General features: G+C 35.9%; 1 protein-coding gene across 7 annotated transcripts in view; it reads right to left on the bottom strand.

Annotated features, from left to right (window-relative positions):
• The window catches only part of PTK2B (protein tyrosine kinase 2 beta), a 2401727-nt gene that overhangs the window by 241120 nt on the left and 2135894 nt on the right, over positions 1–24713 (bottom strand). The window lies entirely within an intron of this gene.

Below are 24713 nucleotides of genomic sequence, written 5' to 3'. Positions count from 1 at the left end.
TGCTAGTTTTACTTCAACCCTATTCATGTAGCAGTTCTCTGGCCATGCCCACCTGTGTTCCCAATGTGTACCTAGTAATCCTTTACTGGTGAGTGCATGGAGGCAGACATGGCTGCTGCATGTGTTATGTATGGGAGTCATCATCATGGCCTTGTCTCTTACCTCCAGCATTCCCATGTATGGATGAAATTCCTCACATAGACCCTGCAGTACTCTAAGCATCTCTACCTGAATGTATGTGGAACTGGCCTGTGTCTAAACTATGTCACTGCACATGGCCTGGAATGTCTCAGGTGGTAATTAGCTACATGCTGTCTTTCCCTCCCATGCTTGTAATGTTATGATCTCATTATGCTGAGTGTGAGAGCTAGCATCACTACCTATAGGGTCATCCACCTGTTGTGTGCTTGGGGGGGGGTCATGCCAGTACACTTTGCAACTATGTACCACTTTCTTCAGGCTGTGCCATGATTATCAATTACGAAAAATGACGGTCCAGATCCAACACATGATCAACTTTAATTAATAAAACCAAAAATATTTAAAAACAGTATTAAGTGCTTTCATCTCATCTTAGGAGACTTTATCAGAATACAGAACAGTACATTACCTACCCAATTTAAACAGCCCACTTAAATGACATCATAAACTCTTAAACCAACCAAAATTATGTTACAAAGAGCGCACAGGAAGTTATAAAAAAAAAAATATATATATATATATATATATATATATATATATACACATACACACACACACACACATATATATATATATATATATATATATATATATATATATATATATATATATATACCACCATCTTTGAATGTTAAAAACTATAGAAAGTTAAAAATCCTTCTGAAACCTATTCTATTCATGTAGAAATTATAAAAGTAATCATAAAATATTAGCTCTTTCATTTAAATCCAGGAGGGAACATTGCAGCCAATCTTAGCTGCCATTCAGTTTCCTTCTTTCTCAGATTATGTTTCCACTCACCTCCCCTTTGATCTATTTTAATAATATCTAGTATACCAAACATGAATTTAGTGAAAGTAGTGCAAATAACAGAATGTTTATACAGAGCATTACTTTGTTTTTTTATTTTTTTATATCATTCAAGTCTTCATATATTCTATACTTTAATGAATGATCTGTTTTATCCACATAAAAATGTGAACATGTCTCACATACTGCTAAAGTCACCACCCTGACTGTACTACAATTTCCTTTTTTGAAGATTATTTCACTTTTTAAACAATTATTTAATATTAAAGAATTCACCTTGATTATATACGAACTTTGACTGCACTTACTGCATGTCCAAGTTCCATAACCGGTTTGCTTTCTTACCTCAAGCTTATGTTCAAAAAACTTCTTAAAATTTGCCCCAGTTTTGTTGACAAATCTAGGCCATCCACCAACCTTCTCCAATACTTCATTATTTGTTTTAAAAATGTTCCAATTACTTATCAAGGCTTTCTTTATTTTACTAGTAAGAAGGTTAAATTGCAGTACACATGCTCTGTCATAATCATATTGTATTTCATGTGACACACACAGGGTTGCACTTTTATCCAACACCACTCCTAAAAAGGACTTATACGGAGTACCACACTTTCCATGCACCTCACCAATAATCTCAACACAACTCTTGAGGTACCCCCTTTCTTGGAACATTACAGAAATGTTATCAAGTTCAGCTCCGACATCTTCAAAATGTGATGTCATACGAGCAACTCTTATTGCTTGTCCCTTGATTAAGCTCTTTTTTGTTTAAATGGGTGATTAGTACCAAAATGCAAATAGGCATTGCAAAAAGTGTCTTTCCTATATAACCTGGACCTGACTCCATCCTGCCCATGTGATATAAAGGTATCCAAATAGTTTATACCTTCCCTATCATAATTAAAAGTGAATTTAAGGAAGTTGGTGGCCTTATTTAAATATTGTACAAATTCTTCTATCTCAGCACTAGTTCCTTGCCATAAGATAAAAATATCATCCAAGAAACGCAAATACATTTTCACTTTGTTCCAATAGGGGCAGTCCATAACAAAGGTGTTTCCCATCACAGGAGTACAAGATTTGCATACACTGGGGCATAGACTACCCCCACTGCCACTCCCTTGATCTGTTGATAATACTCTCCATCAAACCAAACAAGATTATTCTCCAATACCATACTCATGAGTTCACAAATAAGGATTACTTGTTCATGTTTCAAACTGGAAAAATGAAACAAAGTTTCCTCAAATAATGCAAGGCCATCATCTGTTGAAATTACAGTAAAAAGATCTTTCACATCAATGGTTAAAAAAAATCAATTCCCTGGACCACATTTCCTTTTTTAATAAGCCCAAAAAATTCCATGAGTCCTTAACTAGATGTTGAGTTTTTTTCTATAACATGTTGCACACAGGTATCAATAAATACTACCAAGGGATGTGTCTTGGATCCTCTTGCGGCTACAACTGGCCTGAAGAGTGGTTTTGCACATTTTTATGTATATTAGGTATTCCAGAGAATACCACAATAACAGGGTCTTTTCTATATAAAAAAATATAAATCAGAATCTATTCTTTTGTTAAGTAAATATTCTTCCAAATGTGAATATATTCTAGAATAAGAGATATTGATCTGATTTTTAGACATCCCTACATAAGTGGTATCATCAAATAATAATTCTTGCATCTCATTTGAATAATCAGTGGATTTAAATAATACCACACCTCCACATTTATCTGGGGTCATAATACAGGCAGACTTATCTCTCCTTAGATCCAGTAATAAATTGGACTCATCCCGAGGTTAAGTTCCAGGGCACCTTCTTGTTATTAATATGCATTTTATAAATATCTTCCAATACAAGCTTTTCTAAAATATCCACTAGGGGGTGTAAAGGGAGATTAAAAGTACTTATTTTTCTCGGAATGGGTATCAGTGTATTAGAACCCCTATTAATATCCCCAGTAGATTCTCCTAAAAATATTTCAAAATTCAATTTCTTTGTATATAATTTCAAAGCCATATTATTATCTACTAACTCTCCTTTCCTTTCAGGAATAAATTTCACCCCCTTGGAAAATAAATGAAAATAATCTTCTGTAATCAATCGAGCCATATAATGGTATATGGTGAACCCATTACTACTATTTTACAATTCTGTTACTTAATTCCTGAACCTGTTCTCATTCTGATAATAATTCCTCTTTTATGACTGTGGATAATACCTCCTGTCGTATTCTCCTTCCTCCATATATCTCTGAGCCAATCTCTCTGAGTGCCTTATTGTTGGAAAATCCTGCCCTTCTCCACTAACTAATTCAAAAATTGTGTTGTGCTTGCTATTTCCCCTTAATACTTCACTGTAACTCAACGGTTCCACTTCTCCTCCAGCATTAAAGTTGTTAACATTGTTATTCATCACATGCGCTGTGGGATACACCTGCTTATTTAGATACTGTTTCAAATCTCATTCTAATTTATGCTTTTTTTATGAAAAACATTTTTATATTTATGTATTTATTAAAGTTGTTCATGTGCTGGATCTGCACTGTCATTTTTCGTAATTGCTGGTCATTTTGGTGCTTTTGGTTTAGTTGTTGTGTGATGATTATGACAGTTACAGCATCACTGTCATCAATTATTCTGCTGCCAACATCAGCCTACTGTGCTACCACACTGGAAGGAATAAGTAACGACATGGTTACTCATACCTTTGACAATAACAATGATTTATGTATAGACAGACGATGGCCACACGGTAGACAATGGGCAGTTTCTTGTATGGCTGATGTGGATGGGGCACCTCAGGATTGATAATTATACCCATTCTGAGAACAATAAGTACTTTTAATCCCCCTTTACACCCCCTAGTGGATATTTTAGAAAAGCTTGTATTGGAAGATATTTATAAAATACATATTAATGACAAGAAGGTGCCCTGGAACTTAATCCCGGGATGAGTCCAATTTGTTAATGGATCTAAGGAGAGATAAGTCTGCCCGTATTATGACCCCAGATAAAGGTGGAGGTGTGGTATTATTTAAATCCACTGATTATTCAAATGAGATGGAAGAATTATTATTTTACGATACCACTTATGTAGGGATGTCTAAAAATCAGATCAATATCTCTTGTTCTAGAATATATTCACATTTGGAAGAATATTTACTTAACAGAAGAATAGATTCTGATTTATATAATTTTTTTATATAGAAAAGACCATGTTATTGTGGTATTCTTTGGAATACCTAATATACATAAAAATGTCTTCAGGCCAATTGCAGCCACAAGAGGATCCAAGACACATCCCTTGGCTAGTAAATCTGTACCACCCTTTCCCAGGTGTCTGTGTGTGAACATCAAATCTCAAAGTGTGTGTGTGTGTGTGTGTGTCAGCTACTTGGAGCAGGGATACGAAGCACTGGTTTCACAAAGACACTAGTGAACTTGGCTTGGACACGCAGTTGAGGTCTCAACTCTATAGCTGTGCCAGTGGGGGGGAGTCTTACTGGGGACCTGGAGGGAGACAGATAGAGAAAACCAGACCCTGGATTGGGTGTGTTCTCTGCGTGCTCTTAAGGGAAATTGTGCTTGAAGCAGAGAGCTGCATCTGGAAATACTATGTGTATCCATTTTTGTTCCAAGTGAACATCCTTCTCTAGTGTCAGTGGTGAGGATTCAGTCTCCTTGATTGCTGGCCCAGAGTAGTGACATTACACATATATCCTGACAGGTATATGTCAGTATAAAGGGTTGCCATCAGCTATGCACTAATGTTTCACACTATATGACTGTGACTTCTGCAGTGATCTGAAACTACTGGTGTCCACACCACCTCTGATGATTCCTGTGGCATCCTCGTCTGCATCAGAGTCATCACTGCTCATGGAGGGAAGGTATTACTAATCAAGTGTTAGTAGCTGGAGTGTAGAAGGGCTGAGCTCTATGAATCATACCACTGCATAAATGTGCATCCATTCCAATAGTAGTAAAGTCACTTTGGTAACTCATAAACACACTATGCTTATGGGCACTGAGTGTGGGAATGTGTGTGAGGTAACGGCAAGCATAAATCACACCAAAGTGTGCTATATATTCTGTATATCTCTATATGTTAGCAGTCAATAGAGCTTGATTCTGTCACACTATAACTACATTATTAGTACCTTTACAATAGTTTGAAAAAACTATCAATAGTTTATGTGAAGGGGATAAAAATAAAGTTAAATAAACACCTTCTGACTTCCTTAACAATTACTGCTGGATGAAACGACAACATGCTGTGACATCCAGATAATACTCTACCGGACTGCCAACATTCCCCACGATCCTGGATCAGTAACTGAGGGGCTTCAATCCTCCATACTAATGCCAATGTGTGACCGTCAATTAAACAGGAGTAATATTTCACAATTTTTCCCCTAAGAGCACAACAGGAACATACACTATAACCTGGGACTGGACTGTATACTTCTATCTACCCCTAATGTAACTCCTTATTACACAATTCAGAGAAATGTGTCCCCGTTTTAAGACCGCTGCTATACTCACACTTAAGTAAATTAAATCTCATGCATTCAAACACTTCTGGGAAAGCCACAGATTTCCAGCTGTGCCCCTTGCCCAAAATAATATGGTAACATGCTGCCACCAATCAGACAGCCTACACGGCCTTTTAAAGGGGTGTCCAATTATGAAAATTAGATATTATAACAAATGATAGCAAATGACCTTAAGCAGTCAGGTTTTGGAGTGGCCCAAGAAGTTATCAAAGCAGGTATAAGCACTCTCAAATCACTAAAGAAAACACTGATTGATCAACCACAATGTAAGTTAATAAAAATATTTAATGAGCAAAATGATTAAAAATATAAAACAGTAATTTCCAATAAACAACAGAATGCAAGCACCAGGAAAATTAAATCAATATGAAGGCTAGAGATCCAACATTTAGAAAAACTCTAACTGATTAGTTATAATTTTCCTAAATGACTAAACACTGTCCCTGATCTAAACTAAATTACTACAACAGAGCAAAGGCAGGCTTACAGTTCATGGTGAGTCCTTTTGGGTATCCAATGCACAGTACATCTGTGAACAACTGGCAACTATAACTGGCTGTTAACTGACAACAACAGACTTCAACTGTCTTCAACAGGGGGTTCCTATTAGAAGACCGAAGGCGCATTCTTTCAAATGTGTCTTGGTCGAACTGAAACTGCAAAATATCGAAGCAGCTTTTAAGCGAATTCTTTCCCTGGGAAAGAATTCGCTTGGCCGGTTCATTACTTTGCCGTTTTCGGCACTTGGAGTTGGTATATTTAAGTAGGGAGGTGTGGGGGGGGGGGTAAAGCCCCCTCTTAATGTAATGTTTAAAGTGTTTTGTTTTTTATTTATTTATTTTTTGTTCTGACAGTTCGACATTGTAAGCTTTCACTTACATAGGGTCGATTAACCACCGTTTGCTTTTTTAAGTGTTCAGTGATCTAATATAGACCCCTTCAGCAGGCTATTTTATAGGCTAGCTTAACTGTCACAATTGTTCCAGTTCTAATTTTCATTTAATATTTTGGAAATTAACCAATGGCTGTTTACTAAAGTTCCTTCCTGTCTTTCAGCTTCTAACAGTAACACATAGCAACTGTCAGTATTCTGATGACAACATCTGCAGATCAGCTGATTCTGAGATAGTCTACATTTAGAATCTTCTTCACAAATATGTGCAATCAGAAATGTAAAGGAAAACTGTTCAAGCCTTTAAAATATTCTGTACAAACAGATTATAAATTATCATGTAAGAACTTATTTACAATAGTATAGCTCGTCATACAATAGGTTAAATTTGAAATTATGTACACAAACTTCATCAAGACATGCTAGAACAAATGCCTAATTTCTTCACACATGCATTAAAAAGACTTCACCCTTACTAACACAAGTACTGTAATTAAAAAAATAAAGCATGTATACATATATATTTATATACATGTTTGTACACAGATATCCATGCAACCCAAAAAAATGAAGGCAATGCAACAAACTGTACAGGTATTCTACTGCAGGAAATTTTCCATTTAACTAAAAATAAAATAATGCCACTGGAAGAAAAAGGTAATAGTCCATGCAAGTGTTACAGTCCTGTCACTTAACAAATCTCTAATTCTTTCCTCAAATAATTGCTAGTGATATGTGCAGACTTACACAGATTCATACTCAATTACTAACAACAAAAAACAGCTAAACAATCATATAGATTCTATCACATATTACTACACTACCTTTAATACATTTTACGTTGTTTCACACAGCCGAAAATATTGTGTGCATCACTTCAATTTTCTGTAATCGACATCACTAAATAGCTCGCATCACTAATTAGCTCTCAGTACATTTACTTAAAGATGCAGTGCCACTCTTCAGGAATAACCCTTGTACATATCTGAAGTGAGGGAATATGTGTGAGATAGCGAGATGAAAGAAGAGTTCAGTTTTATGTGCAAGAGCAAAGCCAGACAGTTTTTATTTTATTTTATTTTAATTTATTGATAATGTATTTTGGATAACTTTGTTTCTGATGTCTTCTGGTAAGGAATTGCATAGTTTAAATCCAATATGCTGTTCGAATGACAATAAAACACTGAAGAAGTTCTTTGTGAATGAAAGCGCTTACAGGTTGTTTTTTGTTTTAATAAATATTGAGTGTTTTACTGTCATTTGAACTGCGTATTTGATTTATTACATTTACAACTGGAACTGTGGAGATTTATTTGAATTTCATAGTTTAGTCACATAGACAATACAAAGGGAGTCCCTATATTGATTATATGATTTTGTAGGAAGTTTTGAGTTTATGAGTGCAGGTTTCTATTAGGTGTGCATTTGTTGACTAGTATGGTTATGAGTGGGCATTTGTTTGGTCTGTAAAGAAGTTTGTATATGGTTTTAAGATTTTTTTTAATTGGAAAACATGAAACAGCTCTAGACATTTTATGTTTTGGTGGGTTACATTTAGAAAAATTGCTGCATATTTTTTCATTTATTTAAAAACATTCTTTATTGGTAGGATGTCAGTAAATATAACAAATTACTGTTAAATATAAATACTGCATTGTGAAACATCTTAATAACAAATCAATTAAAATCATACAAATACTTAAAAATGATGCAAAAATTGGGCATCATATACATTTATTAATTTGAAAGTTTTTTTATGTAAATCATTATAAACTAATCAAATGGTCTAGAACTGGGGTAGATACAAATAAACATTAATAACTAGGGTCAGTTCTGCTATATATGTAAACCTTTAATGACTAGAATGGTCTTGTATATATGGCAACTTTTGTTATTGTGCCCCAGTTTATGGAAGTGTGTTTTAGGAATGTTAGCTAGAATGGAGGAGGCATACAACAGTGTAGGGGTGGAGCAGTAGTGCCTGGGCTGTGGCAAGTTGCGCTGCCTTAGTTAGGTAAGTCTTAGATTTGTACAGTATTCCTTACTTTAATGTATTAGTTATTGAGGCAACATAATGTGTGTTTCTCCAAGGACAGTTTGTAATCAATGAAGACGCCAAGAAGTTTGGTATGGGTGATTTTTTCAATGTGTATACTTTTAATAAAAGCTGTAATCCTTGGAGCCACTCTTCAATAATATGAAAATTGGTTGCTGTGTGATGTTATAGTTGGTTAAGGGACTTGGATGAACAAATTCAGGTGGAATCATCAATCCAGTGGATTAATGAGGCATTTTGGGTGATGGTATACATTTAACAGAGAGAAAATAGGATTGCACCAGGTACAGATCCCTAGGACACCTATGTTAAGGGGAAGAAAACTGGAGGAGGTTTGTGATGATTTGATTGGTTGTGTACAGGTAGCTGCTTTTAAACTAGTTTATTGTGGTGCTAGTGAGATCCATGTCAGCCAAAAATTGGAGATGGGGTGTCTGGGATATAGTATCAAAGGCCTTGGATAGGTCTGAAAACATGGCAGAGCTAATAAGGTCAAGCTTTTTGCTTTGGCAGATGTTATTTAGAAATGTTAGTAGGCAATTTGAATACTGTATCCTTGGTTGACTCTATGTTGAATTGGTAACAGGAGGTTGTTTTTGATGAGATGATATATTAGTTGTTTTGCATACACTTTTCAAAAGAGAGGTGATAAGACAGCTATGGGTCTGTAGTCTGAATATTTATTTTTGATTTTCCTTTTATGGAATGGTATAATGTATGATTTTTTCAGGGGTTTGGAACATGTTGCTCAGTAATGGATCTGTTAACTAGTATAACAATTGGATAGGTTATAGCTTCAGGACTACTTGAAGGTATTCAGGAGAAAGAATGTCTGTCCCAAGGGATGTAGGCTTCAGTTTTTGCAGCAATCTTTTCATAGAAGCCACATTAATGTTGGGTTCATTAGGAAATGGGGTGGGAGTAGTTTTCCTTCCTGGTGTGAGTAGGTATGCTGGACCAGTATTGCTTTGGTTAGGTATGTGCAGTTCAGTATTTTGTGGAAGCAGGACTGATTGCTTAATTTAATAGTAGTTTTGACTTGGTTCCCGATTGTATTCTAGATCTGTTGAGACTGTACTGTATGTAGGCAGACTTTCCCTTGTACCATGCCTTATCTCTATTTGTCACTAATTGTTTTATTTCAGTTGACATCCAAGGAGCAGTGATATTATTTTTTATGCAAACAGAAGTAACAGCTAAGTACAGTTAGGAATGTGTGGAGGAAGTGATTAATGGCCTCATCTAATTGAAGGGCTTTTACAGGAGATAGTAACATTGTTTGAGCAAGTAAAAGAGTTATGTTCCTACTGAAGTTTTTTTTTTGGTTTGAACCCAGATGTAGACGGGATCTCTTGAATTTTTGCTTACCTCATACAATAATGTAGAATGGTGGACAGCAATTGAGTCAGGTAGTGCTCCTAATGAGAGTATGTTGGTGGCTGAGTTTGTAAATATGCAGTCCATAATACTCTGTTGTATTTTGTTTTTTTTTTTGATGCATTGTCTGAGCGGATGGTGTTCATTATTAACTGTGAAAAAAAAAAAAAAAACAATGAAGATGTTAACAGCGAGGGCTTCTTGTGGGGAAGTTTTGTGGTTAGGTCTATGAATACTGATATAATCTGGTATGACTATATTGTGTTTAGTATGAGAAGAGGTCCAGGATAATATGTTCTCTAAGAAAAAAATATTACTTGGGATGAAGTTGCGGAGGAAAACACAGAGTAGCTATATGGAGTCCTGCGTAGGTGTTCAAAGTTGCGGAGGTAAATACAGAGTAGTTATTTGAAGTTGTGGTAGGTATTCAAAGTTATGTTTCAACAAAAACATTTATTTGTTTTATTTTACTTTCATGCATCTGTGGAACATTTTGCTAGAACATGATCAAAATTCTCTACTTTAAAGACAGAATAATGCCTATAACAAAGAAGCCAACATTCCATAAAAAATGGTCACTTGAAAAACACAGAGATGATCTAAATCACCAATGTAAGCCCCTACTCACTGTAACACTGGGAAGTTAGGTCTTAAGATATAAAGCAACACTAACCCAGTGTACAGCATACTGCAGGGAAAAATATGGGACCTTAGAGGCCTGCAACTGTCAGCAGTCCAAAGGATCTTGGCAAAAAAAGAAAAACACCTAGGCTACGCTATCCATTTGTCATCTACCTAAAAACTTGCAACACAATTAGAACCCTGGAATGGAATCCCAAAAATCATGATTAAATGACATAATCTAACTACAGTAAAATTTAACCAGTTCCACAGTCATAAACAATTCAAGTACCACATTGAAATTTTTGAATAAAAAAATAGAAAGAAAAAAAAAACTACCACAACCTGACTCTAAGTCCCAAAATGTTCACATTATGTGCAGATAAAAAAACATTACATGCCCATCATGCTGTGAAAAACAAACTACATTAGAAGCCAGATCAAGAAATGAAAGCTGCATTGCTAAGAACAATATGTGGGTCATACCTATATTTGTTTTTAGCAGCTATATTTTTATTTAATATTCTTGATACTGTTCCTGATGCCATTCACTGATGTAATGTGCCACACATAGAAAAACAAAGGCATTATATGAAGGACTCAGACATAGCCAATGACAAGTAATGCGGGGTTGCTGGTGGCACACTGGACCATTGGCATAGTCCACATATTCAGCAAATGGGTGCATTGTGCACATAACCTGGATATTGTACTGATACCATCTGCATGCAAATGTGACAATTTAAGGAATACCACACATTCTGTATTTGTACTGTATTTGTTAGAAATAAAATAAAACAAAACATTCTCTTATGTATGTCTTTATATGGGTGCAGCATGCTGGGTCTGTTGGGACTGTGTTTTGGAATCACATGTCCATCACTATTGACAAAGTTATGTTTACTCAGTTATTTGTATCCCACCAGTACACACATAAGTAGAGTTCCAGATGTCCTGCAGATATGTTTGCAAGCTCTGCACATGCAGTCTCTAATTTAAACTGCTTTGGAAATCTGCAGCCTACCATGTTTGTGGCATGCACAGTAACTGAAGTAAAAAAAAAAAAAATTCAGCCAAAGATTTACTAATATTAGTAAATGAGGCAGTTTTCTTTCTCTTGTATAAGATGCAGCTGTAGAAGATGAATGAGTGTATATAACCCCTTTGTCTTCATTTAGTATTTATTAGAATATGTAAATGCATATTATGGAGTTCTAAATGCCTTCCAGATGTAAAATATTACTTCTGTGACATCACATTCTTTAACTTTGTCTAGCAGCCTTTGCATTGGGTCTATGTCATATAATCGAATTTTCAAAATTTTGAACGCCATATGTTTGAACTTGGAAGTTCGAAACCTCAAAACAGCGAATTTTTTCCCAGGGAAAAAAATTTGCTGTTCCGAAAAACACACACACAACACAAGTGCACCAAAAATCTAATAAACCTACACTAAACCTTACATACACAACTATCTATGCACTAACCTTACCCCAAACCCTAACCCTAAGGTCCATCACTATCTCACACTTACCTTACCCGCACCCTAACCCTAAAGTCCGTCACTATCGCACAGTTACCTTACCCGCACCCTAACCCTAAAGTCCGTCACACTCGCACACTTACCTTACCCGCACCCTAACCCGAACGTCCATCACACTCGCACACTTACCTTAACCTGATCCGTAACTTTGCATCAAAGTGGAGAAAATGTTGAAGCCACAGAAACAAGCCTACCGAATTCTTTCCCTGGGAAAGAATTCATATTTCCATGGCTTCGACATTTTCATTTTTTGAACCTCCCCGTTTGAGCATCTAGTATTCGAAATTCTGAACAGTCGATTAACTGACATAGACCCTTTGCATTTTACCAAAGGGATGGTAAAATGCGAGAACAAGTTACGCTGGTATATTTTAAGTACTAAGTAGAACTACCCTAAATATGCTTCTCATTTAATCTTTGGAGGACAGTAAAAAATAGGAACACACCAGGGAAATGAATCATGAATGTCAGGAAACTTAACCATTGTAAATACTCTGACACAATGTTCAAGCACCGAGTCTGGGGTTTAGGGGCTTAAAAGTACTGACTTTTTCAGTTTCTCCTTGTTTACCAATGCGGATTGTCTTCAGCCTATTGGAAAGCATCTATTTTTCATTTACGACTTGGTTCCTATCATTTTTACCTTTATAATTAAACGCCTTGGCATTTGGATTTAATATTAAAATACAAGCTATATTTGATCTAGCTAATGGTTAAACAAGGTTTTTCACAACAGGACATGATTATTTGTTTTTTCAATAGGCGAGGTGTGATACTGGGTAATGAGTCGATCCCCTTTTTTAAAAAAAAGGTTTATATTCCAGTGACTGGGTCCTATTATTTTCAACTTTACATGTTTTATGCTTTGGCATTAGGACTTAATATCATGATATTAAGCTATACTTAAATTTATTTAAGGTTGCAACAGTACTCTTTAATCAATACTGTGTTGGGTTCATTTCTTGGATAGTCATATGGTGTTTTCACCAATTGCATTTTGGAATAAGATTCATAAGCTGAGCCAAATAATTGATATGGTTCATATTCATTTGCCTCTTTGCAATTGGATTCCACCTTGTAGGTGGCATTTTGCACTACAGCTATATGCTGGCACTTTTTGTCAATTGACATCAATATGTATACTGTTCTGTACTATCGTTATGATGTAGGAATGGTGTCGCCTTAAGGGGACACATGTTGACTAAAATGTTCTTATTATAATCACTCGCTGGTTTTGTTTTGTCAACCGAGTGCTATTGTTTACGGTTTACACACTAGGTCAATCTTATTTATTGTAACATTTAGTGAGTGGAGATATTTGTTTATGAGGTAGACCTTTCAAAAGCCCAGCATTTTTCTACACCCAACAATAGAGGCTTATTATTATAATTTCTTTTGGTAAATTCTGGATATTTACACACCTTGCCCTTTAACACTCTGTGATTATCTCATAATACTAAAGGCTACTGTTCTGCAATAGAAAGCACCTTGTTATTGTAACGCTGTGTTTTTCTGGTAATATTGGGCTTGACCATTTTTACGTTTGGCAAATGTCTTACATGCTTAACATAGGCACCTATCATAGCTCATACATATATATTGTTTGAACAAGAAGTCTTCACATTGTTGATCATTTTTGCATTTAATGGAGATGTTTCATTTTTGTTATCCAGACATCTATATGGCTATTGTTTAGAAACACAACATTAGAATATTGTGATTCCTTTTGAGCCGTGTTGGTCCATATCAGGCCATTGAACTTTTATCCTTTAGATTTGGTGTTCTGGTACATCACAATACATTTAACCAATGACTGGCAGTTATACAAATTGGGACATTTCCATAGACATTTGATCATCAGGCGCATTTCCCATTTTTTGACATAGACTCCACTTTTGGGCTATTTATTACCATTATTATAGTTATTATTTTTCCAGGGGTTGATTAAATAAATGGATGTCGTGTCAGCTAGTTTAAACAGTAACAATAAACAGATATTTACCCACATTCCACATATACTTGTTACCTCTTGTTTTTTATGGTCTTTCTTTAACATTCAATTCAGCAATACTGTCAATATTGGTCCTACCCTTTGGGTTTAACCATTTGAAATTTTGGAGTCAGATATTAGCTAATATTAAATCACTATTATATGGGTCCTTGTGACACACAATATTTTGCTTGGCCACTATTTAGACCTACTCTATTGTGATTGATTTACTGTTCAATGGCTCTATATTTTTCTATTCAATTTTATTATATATTTTTATCATATATGTGTAATTCATTATCATATGATGTTCTTATAAGGTTTAGTAATTGGACAATTGGCAAATTTGTAATATTGCACTTATTCTGCACATTTTTGGTCATTTTTTTATATTTTATTATATTTACATATTGATATTGGCCTATCAAACTTATCTAAGCCTAACCTCAAGCTATCATTTTGGTCCTTGCCATTTTTGCCTGCTGACTAATATCAACCCAACTATCACTTTGGGCAATAGCCAAATCATACTTTGGACCTAAGGCTTATTGGTTCAAATTGGACCGGCAAAAGACCTAATTAATGTGAATGTTTTTTTTTTTCAGCAATATTTTTACATTCACTTATGTTATTTAAAATATAACATAGGTCTACTGCTTATTGATCCTACATTGAACCGGCTAAGGTCCATTGAACTTGGTTTTTACTCATTTTGGACATTTGTCCTCATAAGCATAGTGAAATATGGAATTGCACCATTTACTTACTGGGCTGTCCTCCGACAGAGATGATCTTTCTGCCTTTGGGATTGGACCTCTTGGTGGAAGGTTGGATGATCTTGGCAACACAGGCATTCATGACAATTGCGAAAACATTTTTTCAAATTTCAACAAACACGAGATCTTTGCAAAATAATCTTTGGCATTACAAACTTTTTCGTGCATATTTACTTAAAGGCATCACTCCACATGGGCTAAAAGTACGTACCCAACCATTGGTTAACTCTCCTGATGATCTCCTATTGAAACAATGGAGGGAAGTTCAACAAGAGACATCCCTTAAATTCATTGAAATATTGGCCAATTTCAATAATAGAATCATTGAACAAGAAATTACATCTATTTCCTCTCTTAGTGACAAGGCCAAGCAATTTGAGGGTCAGACCATATATATAAACAGTATCAAGAACATAAGTAAGGAACTTATGATATTGGAATATCAGTTAAAGGATAGAAAAAAGAAAAAAGTTCCAAAGGGATTTAGATGATTACACCAAAGGTGACCCTTTTAATTTTGAAAATAAAAGCAAACATGCACATTTTTCACCTTTAAACCGTACTAATCCCAAGAGGAAACGGACCAAATCTATCCTCAAAAAAGGTACATCTAACTATACTGACACGTCAGCTGATGATTATTCATCTTCAGGTCCTGACACTGATTCAGGGGGTGCCACAGGTTCACCAGCATTAAAGAGAAGAAATTCCACCACCTCTCAGGGTTTACACGTAGGAGGAGGGGGGCAGAAAACATAAAAGATGCGGACAACATGGAAACCCTATTAGAGATGTTTGTGACAAAGTAACCAATGTAAACATTACCAACATCTCATCACATGCCCTCTCCTCCTCTGAAATTGATATTCTTAATAAAGGATTATTGTTCAAGATATTGTTTCATTCTTTAGAATTCTTAACCTCAAATTATTTTTTCAGGAACAAGAATCATCAAAGATCTCTGATGAATTCAAATACCACAGGTCTTCTTTTATGCCACCTATGAATCATCATGTCTCCATGTTCCAACAAGCCATGAACAAAGACCTACATTTTCAGTTTAGGTCAACCCCACCATTACCAAATAATGTATCCAAAAGTTGTATGGAGAATATCACAAAATTGGCAAATAATCACAATCTGGTCATCATTGGTGCTGATAAAGGTGGTTCAATAGTAGTTCAGGATTTATCCCAATATGATCATAAAGCACTGAACCAATTATCCAATGCACAATATTATTCTGAACTTACCATAGACCCAACATCAGTATTTAAACAACAGATCGATTCATTTCTTAGTTTAGCTGTTGCAGAAGGTATCATTACCCAAAACACACAAGTCTCAATGCACCATTTCTAATCCTTGTCCACAGTACATATATTTTCTACCCAAAATACACAAGGACCTTCAGCATCCACCAGGTAGACCCATTGTCTCCGGTAGAAATTCATTGATGAAACCACTATCCCTGTTTCTTACAAAATATCTTAAGCCCCTTTTACAATGTGTCCGTTCTAGGATTCAAGACACGACAGAATTTTTACAGATCATTTCTGACACACAGCTTGAGCCAGACTGGTTACTTTGTACATTAGATGTAAAATCATTATATACCAACATACCACACTGGGCTGGTTTAGAGGCATTGGAATACTGGCTTAATAAAACTGAACTATACAAGCCAGGTTTCAACACTCTTTTGTTGTGTTTAACAGAACACGTATTGACAAAAAATGTGTTTTTCTATAAAGATAAATGTTATTTGCAAACTAAGGGGACAGCTATGGGTGCTTCCTTTGCACCCATAAATGCTGATTTGTTCATGGCATACTTTGAAGAACAGGTCATTTATGACAATTCTCATAATATTTACATAGTTGAAATGGGCATTTGGCATAGATATCTAGATGACTGCTGGTTGGTATGGAGAGCGAACAACGAATATCTTTTGGAATTTGTTTCTTATATGAATGATAATAAATGGGGAATTGAATTTTCTGTCAGCTATGATAAAGATAAAATTATTTTTCTAGATGTTTTGGTTTGCCGTGCATCTGACCATACGCTGACTACGGAAATTCATCAAAAATTCCCCGAAAACAATTCACTGCTCCATGCAACCAGTTTTCATCCTCCCCACATTTGCAAAAACATTCCTAAATCACAGTTCATGCATATCAAATGCATTTGTTCTGATCAGCACACCTATGCACACTTCAGAGATGATCTATTACACCAATTTCACGATCGTGGGTATAAAATGGGTCAACTATTACATACCAAACATACTGCTGACCAGATGGAACGTACTAATTTGCTTCTTTACAAAACCAGACACAAATCCAGTTCTGCTGCACCTAGACTCATTACCACATATGGTCACAACACTAATACATTGATTCAAATTGTTCAACATAACTGGAACATATTAACATGTGAACCCAGACTTCAGGACATTCTTGGGGATAGATGTTCATTTTCCTTCCGGAAAGGCAAAAATGTATCTGCTTTTTTCAATCACTTTAAATATTATGAAATGAAAAGTACCAAAAGCATTCAGACTACACTATCAGGTGATCCCTTAATCGGATGCTTTCCTTGTGGACATTGCATCTATTGCACCAAACTACTCAAAACAACTAGTTTCAGTAGCCAAAATACCCCTGAAGTATTTAATATAAAATTTTTTGCTAACTGTTCTTCAGATTGGGTTATCTATTTGGCCAAATGCACATGCCCTGCATTTTACATTGGGCAAACATACAGACCCTTGAAACTTCGAATTTCTGAACAGTTTAGTGACATCAGGCATAAGAGAGAAACTAATACTTTATATAAACATTCTCTGATTCATCAAAATGCAACTTTCATCTTCACCATTATTGATAAAATTAGAAGATCCAGTCACAACAAACTAGGTTGGCATGATTTACTTAATTCTATGGAGAAAAAATGGATCATTAAACTTGGTGGGCTCTTTAAACCAGGTTTTAATGAGCATATGTAATTAAACACATGACTCAATTGAGTATTTAAACACAGGTTCTTTATTGCTGCTTTTTTAAACACTGAAGAAGGCTTTGTTTTGTTTTTGCAGAAACCGGTCTGTTTTTCAAGAACCTAATACTTTTAATAAAGTATTTCTTAAGGTGCCTTGAATGCTGGACCTGTTTCTTTTCTGCCTTGTATACTTTTCCTTTTGGGACCCTGCAGCTGCCGTACTCGCAGAGGTTGTATCACTTGTGGTTTAGGGGCTGCTCCCTAATAAACTCCGACACTAAAGTACTCCCAAGAACTATGCATTTTCATTGCTTCTAATAAACTGTTCCCTGTGTAAATATCTTTTTCTTTTTATGTATGTGATGTATATTGTACATATAGACTCTTGTACTTTAATGTCTTTCTTGTTTAATATCTTTCATACATAACCATATGCTGTATATCACTTTTTGCTTAATTAACACAATTACTGTTTTAATGTTTTATGATTGTACAATATATGGAGCTTTTCTCCCCACCTCTGCTGAAAAGGGATTCATGCCAAACCCAGACAAACTTTCCCAGTAAACAAAAGCAAAGTAAAACAAAATAATTAAATGCTCATAACTGGCACTGTGGTATGTAAAAATTGTCCCACAGGATAAGTAGTAGTCCTAACAAAAACACGTAGCTGGCAGCAGACCAAATCAATCAGTACTGACACTGACACTGACACAGGATAGAAATGTACCCTAATTTATAGTATTTTCACCCTAAAACTAACAGCACAGTTTTCTTCAAAGCACATTGGGGCACAGCTCTGACAGTTCAATGTCAAAACAAACTACTTTTTTTTCAAACAGACTTTGCATTTAATTCATTCTCTGACAGCCATCTTATTCCATTAATGGTTATGTGGAGTTAAGAGTCCCTCTCTCTTCACCAATGGGAGTAAGGAACCTTGCACCCTTGTACAGTATGTCAATGAATCATGGGAAACATAAACACATGGCAAGGTGTGGAAGGAAACAAATGAGCTCAGTGAAAACCTTAGAAGACAAAGGAAATCCTTGCAGAATCTGCTTAGAAGGCACTCTCATATGCAACTAGAAAAAGTAAGTATGGTGGGGCAACATAGCTAAATGCTGTGCCACTGTTCTGCCCCAAATGTGCCACTTCATATTTTAAATTACCTTCCAGAGTTGACACGTTAAATTATCTTCCATTCCATATGCAAATATTTTTGAAAATTTATGCATGAAAGTTGCAAAACTATAATGGGGAAAATAAAAAACATAGCTGCTGTTACGACCACATACTGCTCTTAGCAATGCAACTTTAATTTCTTGACCTGGCTTCTATTACAGACATGCAATTTTTTTTAGGTGTGGATAATGTGAAAATCTAGCTTTGTATCCCCAAACACACAACACACAACACACACACACACACACACACACACACACACACACACACACACACTGTTTAATAAAAAATAATAAAAATAAATTTAGTAGTAGTGAATTACTGTTTTAATTTTTAATACACTCAGAGATTAAAATAACTGGGAAGTATAAAGACAACTTGACAAACCTTAACACGGAAAAACCAAAGAGGAAGGATCAGGCCAACCATGGTTACTTTAATAAATTGCTAAGTAATGAGACAGGCAAGATCTACAAATCAGTAAAAGTATACAAAAGCATTCATGTGTAGCACCTTCTTAAATAATACTGCACCAATGCAAAATTCCACTTGTTTTAACAAAAATTCCTCATCACATGCCAGCTCTGTGGACACAAAGGGATGAAGCCTTGGCAATGGCTGAGGTGACCTAGATCTGATTAGTGACTGGGTTCCAGCTGGAGCTGATGTTGTAGAAGAAGAATTATGAAGTGAAGGCTGCATGTCTCTTCCAGAGGATAGGCCAGGGGCCATGCTAGGAACAGACAGATAAATGCACAATCAGCTGTGATGTCACCTGCTATTATGTCAACAACTCGGCACTGCAGACTAGTGGGTGGTTGTCAGAGGGAAGTGACACTGTGGAGGTGGATGAGTTTCATGCATGATGTCACTGCATGCCTCCTTTCAAGATACAACTTAGGGTATCAGTGGGAGTTGGGGCTTAAAGGGAAAAGCCCCCACCTTTTCAGAATTATGCTGGGATTGGATGATCTTCATCTTCTCTATGTCTCCTCAGACTTGTTCTAGAAAATTAATGTGACCCACAAATGTTAGCGTTAGGTGGCATACCTCTAGTCCAGAGACTTTAGGCTGGAAAAATTCAGCAAATATTAGGGAGGGAGTGATGATTATAGTTAGATGATGGCTGGCCAGAGAAGAAGAAGAAGAAAAAACAAAAAAATGTATAATATATAATAATATATCATCAGATGACTACTTTAAAATACATGAACCAATCCCTACTTTCCTAGTATAGGTTTGACTGACAAATAGCTATTAAGTTCTGGTGCCTATTCTGCACCATGCTTGAAAATCCATTTGAATTCTTTCTATTCAATACAATTACCAAATCATGTTGTACAGTTGAGTATCAGTTTAAAACCTGAAAACCAAAACCATATTCACTACCAGAAGATATGATATGCTAACTTAACACATTGTTCTCATTTGTATTTCTTCAATGTTCCAGGCTTTCTTATTTTGCTGACCACTCATTGAGAAACACATCTTGAGAGATTCTCAGCACTTCACAATGACTCAGGACTGTTTTATTTATCCATCCACCTTGAAAGTTTCCCAAAAGACACAGCTCATATATGCAGATTTACTTATTTTCAGATGTTCTGCTAATATGGACAGCTTGTTGAGGTATGATGCTCTCTTTTATGAATAATACAGAATGAATTATGTTCAGTAAGAATCTACTGTACACACACTGCCAGGATAACAGTCAAAAATGTAATAAAACAGGCAGATAACACAGTACTTATAGCTCTGCCAGTGATGGGCCGATGTTCTGTCCAGGTTAAATTCTTGGTCACATGCTCACTGGTTGCTAGGATAGGCTTCTATTCCCACATGGCCCTGAACAGGATAAAGCATGTATTGGAAAATGAATAAGAATGAATGAAGGTTCACGTTCAACATTTGGAGTCAGACATAACAGTATGGCCTACAGAAATAGAGAGACAATTATTGTTAAGAATAAAGCAAAGAATTCAGTAAGTCATATTCTATAGTTCACAGGTAATTACTAAGCTTGTTGTCTAAGTGACCTTTGAAAAGCTTAGCCAAGCACAACAGTAAACATTATGATATACTTCCTAACCTAATTAAGAAGACTATTAACAAATACCTCTGGAGAATCTGCAATCAACCATCCACTTATCAAATCTACATTTAAAGGTACCTGGGATATTACTACGGTTGAAATGCAGAGGGAACCTAGCCCAAATCGTATATATCATGCCAGCACGTGTTGTCAATTTGATGATGAAGGTTAAGCTACTTGGCAAAGGTATTGATTGTACCACCAGTTCCATGAAGGTAAAAGAGATCAAAAAGGGCAGAATCTTTCACAGAATGAAAAAAAACAGGCACAGATTAGCACGTAAAAGCCTGTACAGAGCAAGAGTTTAACAACAGAGCTTTTACTCTGTCTGGGAAGGATGGGATACTTAGGCTTTCAATTTTCTTAGGAATGTCGGGGGCCTTTTAAGCTAGATTAATTGTTTCAAGAGGTACACTGCAAAGGAGACACTACAGTCAATGAAAGATCTAATAAGGAATGCATGTATTGGAACTGTGACTTCCTTGGATGTGCAGAAGATGCCACTAGAGATTAAGTTGTGCTAAGCAAAATGATTCCTTAACCACAACCACGACACTGTGGTCAAACGACAGCTCATTATCAATGTAATACTCAGGTCTCTAATGACATTGTCAATTCTGAGATGCATAGCCTGGAGATGGTAAACAGAAAAAGTGCTCAATTTTCTGAAAATAACAATACTATCAATACTATTAAATGGCATTGTGCCTGTGGTCACTGCACCAGTTGTTTTCCTAATCAGCCTTTGTCGGTGTATCTGTGCATCAGAAAGGGAGTTTACAAAAGCTCCCAGTTTGCAGTTATCAGCAAACATAGTCATTCATAGTCACTTGGCTTCTGCTTTCACACCAGAGAAGAAGATATAAAAGAAGAGGGTGGAGGTCCATGTCAGTAGCTTGACGGATACCATTCATGACATTTTGTTTGAAAAAAAATTCCATAGTTTTACAATGGAAGTTCTGTCAGTGAGCCAGTTAGCAATCCAATGAATAGCATACGGATTGATGTTCACTTGAGTGAGTTATCAAACACACATATATAAACAATGATGCTAAAGGCATTGACTGAGTGTAAATGTGCAGTATAGATAGTTTAATCTCCATCAATAGCTTTGGTAACCCTTCTGAAGAAATCTTCAAGACAAAGTAGACATGATCCAAACTGATTAGGATCCAGGTATAAATGCTGCCCAAGCAGGTGGTACCATTTAGTATCAGCTAAGAGTAGTTCTATGAGTTGCCTCTAATTTTCCTAACATAGTTAAAGAATGCCTTGTGACTGTCTTTGATGATACAGGTAACTTTAGGATCATAAATTGTTTCTGAACGTGACCAAAGCATACACCTTCAGCCTGATAGTATAATGAATGTTCTCCAGCAAGGTGTTAATGTACAGGTGAAGCCCGGTACAAAAACAAGTCTGCCATTTCATGGCAACATATTAAGTTGCCATGAAGTAAGGGCTTGAAAAAGCAAATGGCTGCCATTATTTATGCTCACTAAACATAGCTTTGCTTTTAGCGAGAGTAAAACAATAATAATAAAAAAGACAATTAAAGGAAAGAAAAACTCAACTAGCAAAATTAACTGTAATAGTAGTTTCAAAGACTCACCATTTTACTTAAATCTCACTAAGTGCTGTTGAAAGAAGCCACATTTAGTAAGGTGAAAAAATAAAAAATCAAATGGGTGTGTGTCTATGTAAGAAAGACAGAGTACACAAGAGTGGAAGAGTGCATACCTATCAACTTCTTCCCTGTGTACACTTTTTTCATTCATTTGATTATAATGACAGGTAAGGTGTATTCAGACAAAAAAGTGGTTGTGATTGCTAAACATATTTATATATGTATGTGTGTGTGTGTGTGCGTATGTTGACATCAAATACTTATATAACATATTTTGGATGCAAAATACTTCCTCCAATAACAGTTACATATGCTGCAGCAAGTCTTCACCATTAGGAGGAGGAACTATTTTACACCAAAATATACAAAAAGTATGTATTAATATAAAAGCAAAAATGAAACAACATAACAGATAACCTCTTGTTTACGCATAATAGTGCCCCCAGACTGGGCATTATTGGGGAAATAATGATCATACATGGGTGTAGAGGCCCTCTGCCTGCAGGATCAGGCCTCGCATCACCCCTAGATAGGTATTACTGCCCCAAAACACCCAAACACCCACCCTGACAGGCATTAATATTTGCTTCTACTTCTTAAGGGTGAGTTTAAGAGTTTTTTAGTCCTTTATGCTCTGCAGTACAAAGCATGTTATAAAGAACTAGAAGATTCTTCCTTTCACTGTAAAGTCTGTTGATGACAGAACACCATATGTATTTGTTTTCAGACTCCTCATTGTACTTATGTTGCATGGTGCACACATCTCAGTGCTGTCATCTACAAGAAAGTAGGTTTCAGGGAAATATATCACAATATCATGCTGGAGACTGACTGATGATTTAATCCAGTAATAACTGCTGGCACTGTTTGCAAACGATGCACAGCTGGCATTACAGTAGCACCTAAATACAGTCACATTTTTAACATTTATGACAGGGAGCCCTAAGGGAGAAGGTTAAGGCCTTGTGTTTGGATTTGCACTTGGAGTTTAGTGGAAAGGGAGAAACCGAAGGGAAATTACAGTTAAAGAATATATTAGGAAGGAATAGATCAATAATAGTTGCACTACTGCTGGGGAAGTGGATTATCTGCTCAAGGGAATTGACAGCAAAAAATCATGGCATCTCTACGCATATTTGTTGCTAGTGTTACATATTTGTCAACTGATTTATGGGTAGGTAAAATACCACATAACATAATTCAATTAATAGGCAATTTTCATTATGACAAGTAAACTTCATTCTTGGCAAGGGATATTGATGGGGTCCTGTAATCTGTAATTATATGAAAGACATTCTTGTTGAGTGACACTAGGGCCAAAATACACTCTACGTTAGTATCATGCAATATTTGATGTGAGATGATGGGATTATTAATAAATATTCACCCCCCCTTAGAATTCTAGATGGATATAAATGTATGTTAGTCACTGACGTGTATTAAATAGTATTATCATTCTATTCTACTGGAACTCATTTTTGGTAAGACATATTTCAAGTACTAGGAAATTCTCAAGTCCTCCAGTTTCATTGTTCAAGATTCTACCACAAAACACACCCTTCATATTTTGTGAACTAAAATTTGTTATTTGCAATGTCAGTAACTTAAACTATGCCTGAAAAATCACTAAGATGTCAACCAATGTCTTAGCCATTATTCAAAAGGCATGGGGGAGAGGACACAGATAGTCCTTAGTACACCAGGAGGGATTGTCAAACATCTGATCTTATACTCCAACATGTTTGATCCCCCTGTAATACTTTACCAACAGACCGTTACATTCAATTATCTTAAAATGTACTTGGTCATCATTGTTAGGTGACTGCAGTATGCGGACTAAGTGATATGGTCTTCTATGAAATGGAGGCTTGGGAGGAGGGGTCACTCATGTTCATTGCACCTACCATACAGTAGAGTGTCTTAGATGATCTTTGCCCAAATGGGCCACTACAAGGTCATAGCCCTATCTCTATCAGTG

The sequence above is a fragment of the Protopterus annectens genome, chromosome 2.part1, assembly GCF_019279795.1.
Source record: "Protopterus annectens isolate FY-2018-M chromosome 2.part1, PAN1.0, whole genome shotgun sequence".
Classification (NCBI taxonomy): domain Eukaryota; kingdom Metazoa; phylum Chordata; order Ceratodontiformes; family Protopteridae; genus Protopterus; species Protopterus annectens.
The sequence above is the reverse complement of the archived record's forward strand: the minus strand, read 5'-3'. Positions and strand labels throughout refer to the sequence as shown.